The 9,859-nt window shown below is 43.9% G+C and overlaps 1 protein-coding gene across 2 annotated transcripts in view; it reads left to right on the top strand.

Annotated features, from left to right (window-relative positions):
- CUNH11orf49 (chromosome unknown C11orf49 homolog) overlaps positions 1-9,859 on the top strand; it is a 167,089-nt gene that overhangs the window by 141,448 nt on the left and 15,782 nt on the right. The gene's annotated exons all lie outside the window — the stretch shown is intronic.

The following is a 9,859-nucleotide window of genomic DNA, read 5'->3' as shown; positions in this document are numbered from 1 at the left end:
ACACACACACACACACACACACACACACACACACACGTGCGCGTGCACACATGTAAGCACACACATACATGAGAGGATATTCTGAAGAAAGAGGAGCAAGCATGGAAGGCTGAGAGTGGGGACTGGAAAGGTATAGAAGGGCTAAAACCCTAGCTGAGGGGAGAGCAGCTGGTCCTGCGTGTAGTCCTGTGAGGTTAGCCCAGACCTGTGGCTTAGCAGAGAGTCGGGAACCCCTAAGTCCTGGGTGTGGTTTCACCATCACTCACGCATTTTTAACTAAATGAAGTAGTTGAAGTACACCTAAGCTAAGTTTTAATCATTTAACACAAACATGAGGTGGATTGCATATTCAAGCAGAACAAAAGATCCTATTTTCTGAAAGGCCTCCAGTTTCCAAAATAAGGTATATTGAAGTTACTTATATTCATTGTTCCACTGCCACTTACTTATACAGTTATGTTAGTCCTCATGAGAAGATACCTTTCTGACTTTCCTACCTTACTGAAGAGGAAACTGGAGGGCATAGAGGCTAACTGTGTTGTGCAGACTGACTGATAACTTGTAAGTAGCAGAGGTGTGAGTGGCCCGCTGGCCAGAGTCAAGAGACTTTGCTTGCAGCTTCCTCACTGGCCTCTCCTGTGTGGGGCACTAGCGCTGCCTAAAGGGTCAGCTCCTTAAACAAAGGTCCAGTGCCTCTGCTGTACCAAGATTCACCATGCTCTCCCAAAGATCCCTGCTCGTTCTCTCCATAGACTTGGAGGATGGTAAAGTCAGTGGTCCTCAGCTGTAGGCAGCAGCTCTTCTGGAAAAGGACACTTTGTATTCAAGGGTTATGAGCTAATTTCGCTGATAATGTGCAGAGTTTACAAAAGTGTTGTGGCTCCCCAATCCTCATTGTGTACGGGTACTCATCCTTTCCAGAGACTATAACAGCTCTAAGCAGGCTTATTGCTTTCATTAATCTGCAAATCAAAGGGAGGTTGGACTTTTGCTTGGGTTTGATTTTGTGTTTTTTGAGATAGTCTTTTTCTATGTATCCTTCTGTCTCAGCCATCTACAGCCTAGCATTACACTGTCAGACCTGGCTTGAGTTCTTAGTTGAAAGGACCAAGAAAGAAGGAGGAAGAGGGAGGGGAAGGGGAGAAAGAAGAGGAGGAAGAGGTGATGATCACAGGAGATTGTCTCTGTAATTTAAAAGCAGCCAGTGAGTTAATGTCAAAATTCCATGCTAGTTTCCCTTTGGGTTTGGCTCATTTTAAGGAAGATTCAGTCCAAAAGATTGGGAGCAGGACTCATTCTTTTAAGTCAGGACTTAAGAATAGAAATATGACTCTTGGGGAAATTCTGATAAGGAAAAGGATTTGGGCCTGGTGGCCTCATCCGTAGTCCTAGCACTCCAGTGGAAACTAAATTAGGAAGATCATGAGGCCAAAGCCAAAGCCAACCTTGTTTACATAGTGAGGCCATGTCTCAAAAAGAATTGGAGGGGGCTAGAGAGAAGAAGAGAAAAGCAAAGAAGCCATCCATCTAAATAAATGTGTGTGTTCCAGGAGAGCAGGCAGGATCCACAGCAGCCTCCATGGCTGCTGAGTCCCTGTCAGTGAGCATCATTCTGCACAAATCATCCTGCTTGACACTGTGCATGACTGCTGAGTGAATGGATGGGTGGGTAAAGGGAGGGGAGAGGAGTCCTCACCTACCATTGGACATGGTTATAAGTGACAGTAAGAGCCACTACCTCTCATTTATCCATTTACATATTCATCAAATGTTTCTCTTCTGATAGTTTTCTTGAGGGCAGAGATACAATTCAAAATTCACAGCTTTACTCACTTGTGTATAATTCCATGGTTTTGAGAATATTCCAGAGTCATGTGCACTCATGACTACAGTCCATTTTAGAACATTCTGACCTTCAAAGGAAATCCTGCACACTTTAGGCATTGCTCTCCAGTGATTCATGTTCCCAGAGCTAGGTGAGCACTGCCCTGTTTTCTGTCTCTGTGGATTTGCCTGCTCTGAGGCAGTTCAACTAAATGGAAGTTGCCAGTTGATGATGGCACATACCTGTAATCCTATCACTTGGAAGCTGAGACAAATGGATCATTGTAAGACCAAGGCCAGCCTGGGGTACATAGTGAAACCATGTCTAAACAAAATGCACTTCAAATAACAGAATTACAGTGTAATATATGGTCCCTGGCTTCTTTCTCCTCTCTCTCTCCTCTCTTTCTCTGTTCTCTCTCGTCCCCCTTTTCCCCCCCTCCCCGTTAGTTGGTTGGTTTGTTTTTTGAGATAGGATTTTTTCTATGTAGCCCCTCCCTGTCCTAAAACTTGCTCTGTTTTAGGACATCAAACTCACAAAGATCTGCATGCTTCTGCCTCCTCAATGCTGGGATTAAAGTTGTGCTCCACCACTGAGGCCTGCAAGTTTCTTTTTTATTGTTTATTTGCTTGTTGATTTATTTAGTGGATGGAACATTCATGCATGCCATAGCATCCATATAGAGGTTAAAGGGTTGCTGGCAGGGCTCTCCTTCCACTGTGTGGGTCCCAGAGATTGAACTCAGAGCATCAGACTTGGCAGCAGGTGTTTGAGCCACTCTTCAGGCCTCATCAAATATTCATATCTATCCCTCCTTCCCTCCCTCTCTTTTTCCCTTTCTCCCCCTCTCTCCTTCTCTCTTTCTTTCTTTTTTTTTGAGACAGGGTTTCCCTGTTTAGCCCTGACTGTCCTGGAACTCACTCTGTAGACCAGGCTGGCCTTGAACTCAGAAATCAGCCTGCCTCTGCCTCCCAAGTGCTGGGATTAAAGGCGTGCGCCACCACCACCCGGCTCTTGTTTGTTGATCTAGGGCATAAGGTAGCCCAAGCTAGCCTGGAGTTCACTCTGTAGCCCAACATGACCTTAAATTTCTGATCTCCAGCCTCTACCTCTCAAGTGTCAGTAACAACCAAATTTCTTCATGCCATAGCATAAATATATACTAGATTAAATTATCAATAAAAAGGGCTTCTAAAGTGCTGATCCTCTCTGGTAAGAGGCTTATGTGCTATTTAACAGAAACTCAACCTCTCATTATGAGGAGTGAACACAGCATAACTAGCAATGCCAATGGCAATAGCATGCATGCAAATAGGAGACCCTTGGGAAATCCACAGAACGACAGAATAAAGATGAATTCAGTTAGGGGAAGCTTGGTTCCTTCCTAGGTGTAAGTATCAGGCTTCTCTGTCAGTCTCAGCTCTTCCATGGTGTTTGTTCCCTACCCCACTCCTGTTGCTGTGTGTATTGCAAGCCTGTAGCTACCCAGAAAATGCCTCTGGACCACTAAGCTCTTCTCACTTTGTCCTGAAAGTCAGATGACCAGCTTCTCCCAAACTAGCCCAGGCATCTGACCAGATTTATATATGTGGGTGGCTAAGCCTGTAAGGCTGGTTCTTTCAAAGAGATGCATTGCCCTCCCCCATCCACTGCCAGCTTACTTACTGTCTTAGTCAGGGTTTCTATTCCTGCACAAACATCATGAGCAAGAAGCAAGTTGGGGTAGGAAAGGGTTTATTCAGCTTACACTTCCACATTCATCACCAAAGGAAGTCAGGACTGGAACTCAAGCAGGTCAGGAAGCAGGAGTTGATGCAAAGGCCATGGAGAGATGTTCCTTACTGGCTTGCTTCCCCTGGCTTGCTCAGCCTGCTCTCTTATAGAACCCAAGACTTCCAGCTCAGGGATGGCACCACCCATAAGGAGCCCTACCCCCTTGATCACTAATTGAGAAAATGCCCCACAGCTGGATCTCATGGAGGCACTTTCCCAACTGAAGCTTCCTTCTCTGTGATAACTCCAGCCTGTGTCAAGTTGGTACACAAAACCAGCCAGTACACTTACTCAGGGCCCTGAGGTCTGGGGACAGGCTGCAAGAGGCTCCAGTCTGTGATGATGCACATGGAAAAGAATGTAATCCATGGGCAGCTGTAAACCAGAGCCTGTGCATGACATGGCTTCTCCACAAGTGCCTGCCCTAAGGGCTACAAGCATTCTAGCCAGGTCACGGGGCAGCAGGTGTGAGCTGGAAACACAGGAAGGCTCTAACGAGCTCTACAACAGCAGCCCAGTTAGAGACCCTTCCACCTCATCATTCTTTCAGGAATGAGAAAGTTAGACCCTTTATCCCTGAATGGCCACCAGAGCAACTCCATCTCATCCTCCTCTAAGCTAAGAAGCTTTCCTGATGCCTAGGAGCATGTGCTTGGGGCTTGGGCATACAGAGCACTTGCTTAGCATGTGTGAGCCCTGTTCAGTCCCTAGCCCTGCAAAAAAACAAAGCATGTGGTTGGAACCAGACTTCTGGGTTATTAGCTTGTGCTCTTAGGAAGGTTACTTCTCTGAGCCTCACTGACATTGTTTGTAAGGTGGCAATAATAATTGTCTGTAATGTGCTTAAAATAATGCCCTGCTGCACAAAGTAAACTTGCAGTACAGTTTAAAGCAGTAGCATTAAAATTGACCTACAGTAGCATTAAAATTGACCTACAGGAGCACAGGTGTTAGAAAGGTTGATGCCGGGTCGGGCAGTGGTGGCGCACGCTTTTAATCCCAGCACTTGGGAGGCAGAGACAGGTGGATTTCTGAGTTCGAGGCCAGCCTGGTCTACAGAGTGAGTTCCAGGACAGCCAGGGCTATACAGAGAAACCCTGTCTCGAAAACACCAAAAAAAAAAAAAAAAAAGGTGGATGCGGGAGCTGTAAAGATACCTCAGTAGTCAGAGTGCTTACTGATCTTGCAGAGAACCTTTGTCAGGCAGCTCACAATTGTAGGTAACTCTAACTCTAGGGGATTCTACACCCTCTTCTGGCCTCCTTGAGCAATACACTTGCTTGCGCATACAGGCACACCAACACACACATAATTAAAAATAAGGAATAAACCTAAAAAGAAAGTGAATACATACCCCACCAGAGCCCATTGGACGGCCATAAGAATATCCCTTGAGTTTGCTGAGCCCTGTTTCCATTTCTATGGGGCTGGAGAGATGGCTCCGCACTTAAGAGCACTAGTTGTTCTTCCAGAGGTCCTGAGTTCAATTCTCAGCAACCACATGGTGGCTCACAATCATCTATAATGGGATCGATGCTCCGTCTTCTGGCATGCAGGTGTACATGTAGATAGAGCACTCGTACATAAAATAACTAAATATTTAAATAAATAAATTATGTAAAATAAAATAAAATGGGAATTATAATAACCATAGAGTTTTTGTGAGATTTTAGTAACAAAATATGTGAATTGTTTAGCAAAGTCAATAAATGGTCATTTAAGTTCAGCACATGGGAGACAGGGACAGGCAGAGCTGTGACTTCAAGACCAGCTTGGTCTACAGAGACTTCAAGACAGCTAGGGCTACACAGAAACCCTGTCTTGAAAAAAACAAAAAAATAATAATAACAGTGATAAATAATAATTAAATGAAACATGCCTGTCCTCCTAGTACTCAGAAGGTAAGGCAGGAGGGTCAGTAGTTCAAAGGAGACACAACATCTTATCTCAAACCAAAAATAAAACAAAATAAGAGTATATAAATAAGCTAATAAATAAATAATTTAGTGTTATGATGGTGATGATAGTACTATTATTGTTGTTATTATTACTATTATTATCATCATTATTATTATTATTTTGGTTTTTCGAGACAGGGTTTCTCTGTGTAGCCTTGGCTGTCCTGGAACTCACTCTGTGGTTCTGGCTGGCCTCAAATTTACAGAGATCCACCTGCCATGCCTCCCAAGTGCTAGGACTAAAGGTGTGTGTCACAATCGCCCAGCAATGTTATTATTATTACCAGATTTTTAAAAAATAAAATCTGGAGAGTCAGCTCTTCCAGAAGACCTAGGCTCAATTCCCAGCACCTACAATGGTGACTCACAACCACCTAAAATTCCACTTCCGGGTCTGATGAACTATTCTGACCTTTTAGGTGTGGTATCCAGAAATACATGCAGGCAAAACATCAATAATAATAGTAATAATAATAATAATAATAATAATAATAAATAAGGTGGGTCTTTATTTTTTTTGTTTAAGAACAAATGAAAGTGCTTTCCAGCCTTTTTCTCTTCACAACAATCAGAAGACGATATCTAACCAAGCATCAAGATAAGACAACCTGTGGTTAGCCTCTGACAAGATTTGGAAGCTCCAACTCAAGGGTAGATTAAAAGCAGCATCCCTCTGTTGGACTAGTGTCAGAATCACCTGAGGGGCCTCTTAAATCCCAAGCAGAAGCCCCACCCCCAAGTTCAAGAGTTCTAGGACAGAGCCCCAAAGATTCATATTTCTAAAATCTTCCCCAGTGGTGTGGATGGTCTGGGAACCACACTGAGACCGCTGGTTTAAAGTGTTAGCCACAGGCTCCCTCTGGCATCTTACCCAGAGTGGATTAAATTGCTAACATTCCCTTCTCTGATGTCATCTGAAATACTGTTTAGCATCTCCCTTACCAAAGACCACACCTCAGTCAGGGATCTGCCCAGAATAGGAAACATATTCTTGTCATCATTGCATTAGGAATAATGCACAGAGTGCTCCACAGGTTCTAAGCCCACAGAAGGTCCAGTTTCATACACAGTCACTTCCATTCAGGAAAGTCACTTTGAGCTGGTCTTTGTGTCCCAAAAATCACAGTATAGCCTGATGGAGAAGGACAGGTGCTAGAACCACACAGGCCTGGATTCAAATACCGGGTTCATCACCAACAAGCCTGTGTGGTCTTGAGTTATTTTAACTTTGCCAGGGATGGTGGGTGGTTCATGCCTAGAATCACGATAATCTCTCTCTCTTTTTTTTTTTTTTTTTTTTTTTTTTTTTTTTGGCTTTTTTTCGAGACAGGGTTTCTCTGTATAGATCTGGCTATCCTGGAACTCACTCTGTAGACCAGGCTGGCCTCGAACTCAGAAATCCGCCTGCCTCTGCCTCCCAAGTGCTGGGATTAAAGGCGTGCGCCACCACCGCCTGGCGCACAATAATCTCTGAAGGAAAGAAAATTACTATGAGTTCCAGGCCAGCCTGAGCTATATATTAAGACCTTGTCTCAAAAACAATTATTTAACTTTTCTAGGCATCAATTTCCCATCTATAAAACAGAAACAATGTTAGCCAATATGGTTGTTTTAAAGCTTAAATGAGATAATCCATGTAATATCCATGTCATAATGCCCCAACAAATTACCTAATTTTTATACTTGATTTTAACCCAAAAGCTGAAAAGTGATCAAATTATCCAATTTTTAAAATTATAGCATAGAGGCTGAGCATGGTACTATACATTTTTAATCCCAGAAATCAGGAAGCAGAGACAAGCTACTTGGAAATGCAGGTACAGCTATTACAGCTCAGAAAACCCTTCTAACTTCATCAACGCCAAGAGCACTGAAGACCTTAACGTAAGACCAGAGCCTATTAGAGGGAAATGTAGGGGTACAGATATAAAGGGGAATTCCTGAGTAGGACTCCAGTCACTCAGAAAATAATGCCAACAGCTGACAGATGGAAGCCAGGCATGGTGGCACATGCCTTTGATTCTATCACTGAGGAGGTGAAAACAAGCATATTTTTGTGAGTTTGAAGCCAGCCTAGTCTCTATAGTTATAGTGAGTTCCAGGTCACAGTCTCACACTGTGAGACCCCAGTCTCAAGAATATTGCCTTTAATTTAAAAAATTAAATGTATATGTAGAGTGTAGTGAATGAAAAGTGGTATCTCACACTATATTCATCCTTCAAGTGTTTGCTGAGTGTCTGGTATGAAGTGGCAAAAGAAGTCTTTTTTTTTTTGAGACAGGTCTGTCTGTGTACCCTTGACTATCCTGGAACTTCCTCTGTAGACCAGGTTGGCCTCAAATTCATGGAGATATGCTTGCCTCTGCCTCCCAAATGCTGGCTTTAAAGACATGTGCCACCACCACTTGGCTGGCAAAAGAATTCTTCAACATGATGCCAAAGCCCAAGCCCATTAGGTAAGACAAATACAACTGTCCACAAACAAACTCTTGCTGCATAGCCACTGTTCACTGAGTAAGCGTGCATCCTTCCTTCTAGGCACTCTTTTGGGTACTGTAGCTAGAGTAATGATTAAAAGCCCTTCCCTTAGCAGGGCTGACAGCCCAGAGAGAGGGAGGAGGAGCCCCCAATGGCCACAAATGTCAAGTGCTAGCTGCCGGACCAGTGCTTCTCAACCTTCCTAACGCTGTGACCCTGTACTACAGTTCCTCATGTTATGGTAACCCCAACCATAAAATTATTTCATTGCTACTTCATAACTGTAATTTTCTATTGTTATAAATGGTAATGTAAATATCTGATATGTAGGACATCTGGTATAGTATATGGCCTCCAAAGGGATCTCAGAGCACAGATTGAGAACCACTGCACTGGACCCAGGAATTTAAATGTAAATGTTCTATTTAATAAAAGATACCATCAGCAAAATTGAGGAGCTGAGGCATGGCCTAGTGACAGCGCACATACTTTTGCAAGGTCATGAGTTCAATCTCCAGTACCATGGCCACAAAAAAGCTGAAGTTGGTGTCATGCTTGAAGTCTTAGCTACTAGGGAGGCTATGAAAGGGTTCTCACTTGAGCTTGGGAGTTTGAATCCAGTCTAGACATATAGTAAGACCCTTCTCAAAAGTAGGCAACCAAGCAAAACCTGGCCTGATGGCATAGGCCTGTAATCCTAACTACTGAGGTTAGGTCCAAGGCCTGCTGGACTAGGTAAGCACAGGCAATTTAGTGAGACTCTATCTCAAATCAAAAACTAGGAAGAGGGCACATGTAGCTCAGGAAAGAAAAAGGCCCTGGGTTCAACCCCTAGTACTGTTTTGTTGTTGGTGGTGGTGGTGGTGGTGGTTTTTTGTTTTTGTTTTTTAAGTTGAGCTAGGCAGTGTAGAACACATCTTTAATTCCAGCACTGGGGAGGCACAAGCAAGCAGACCTCTGCAAATTGAAGGACAGCTTGGTCTACTTAGTGAGTTCCAGACTAGGCAGAGCTACATAGTAAGACCCTGTCTCAAAACAGATTTTAAAAAGTTTTAAAGAGCCAGGCAGTGGTGGCGCATGCCTTTAATCCCAGCACTTGGGAGGCAGAGGCAGGCAGATTTCTGAGTTCAAGGCCAGTTTGGTCTACAGAGTGAGTTCCAGGACAGCCAGGGATACACAGAGAAAACCTGTCTCAAAAAAACAAAACAAAACAAAAGAAAAAAAGAAAAAAAAGCTTTAAAGAATGGAGGAAAATATTTGTTGTGTTCACTCTGGAAGTTCCAGAACTTTTAATTTCCAGGAATGCTTTACTTGGGTATGGTGGCAGATACACTTGTGATTCCACTTAGGATGCATTTGGATAGTTGAGGATAGACTCAGAACTCCAAGACCAGCCTGAGCTACTTGAGATTCTGTCTCAAACAAACAACAAAAACCATTTAAAAGTTGAATTGAAGAGCATGGGTATTAGGCTGCTCTCTGCTGTAATCTGAGAGCTTATGTGCTTCTTTGAAATCAAAGGGGAATTCAGTAGATGGTAGAGCAGTACGGGGGGCTAAAAAATTCCAGGCAAAGTGTGCAGTGGCTGGGCTTTGTGTTGGTGGTGCCTGCAGAGAGACGTGTCTCGGGCGGGAGGGAGGGATGCTTATTAGGTTCAGGCCTTTACCTTCCCCAAACCTATGCAGCAGTCCACCCAAGGCCTCAGGCCTCTCTATGGTTCTAGGATTGTGAGGATGTAAGCTGTCTGCAGGGAAGCAGCAGTGTCGGGCCTCCAGCCCTGTGCAGGCAGGTCTGTGCCAGCACTGAAAGCCAAAAGCAGGGGCAG

Source organism: Mastomys coucha, unplaced genomic scaffold (assembly GCF_008632895.1).
Source record: "Mastomys coucha isolate ucsf_1 unplaced genomic scaffold, UCSF_Mcou_1 pScaffold15, whole genome shotgun sequence".
In the NCBI taxonomy this organism is placed as follows: Eukaryota; Metazoa; Chordata; class Mammalia; order Rodentia; family Muridae; genus Mastomys; species Mastomys coucha.
Note: the sequence above shows the minus strand (reverse complement) of the source record. Positions and strands in the feature narration are given on the sequence as shown.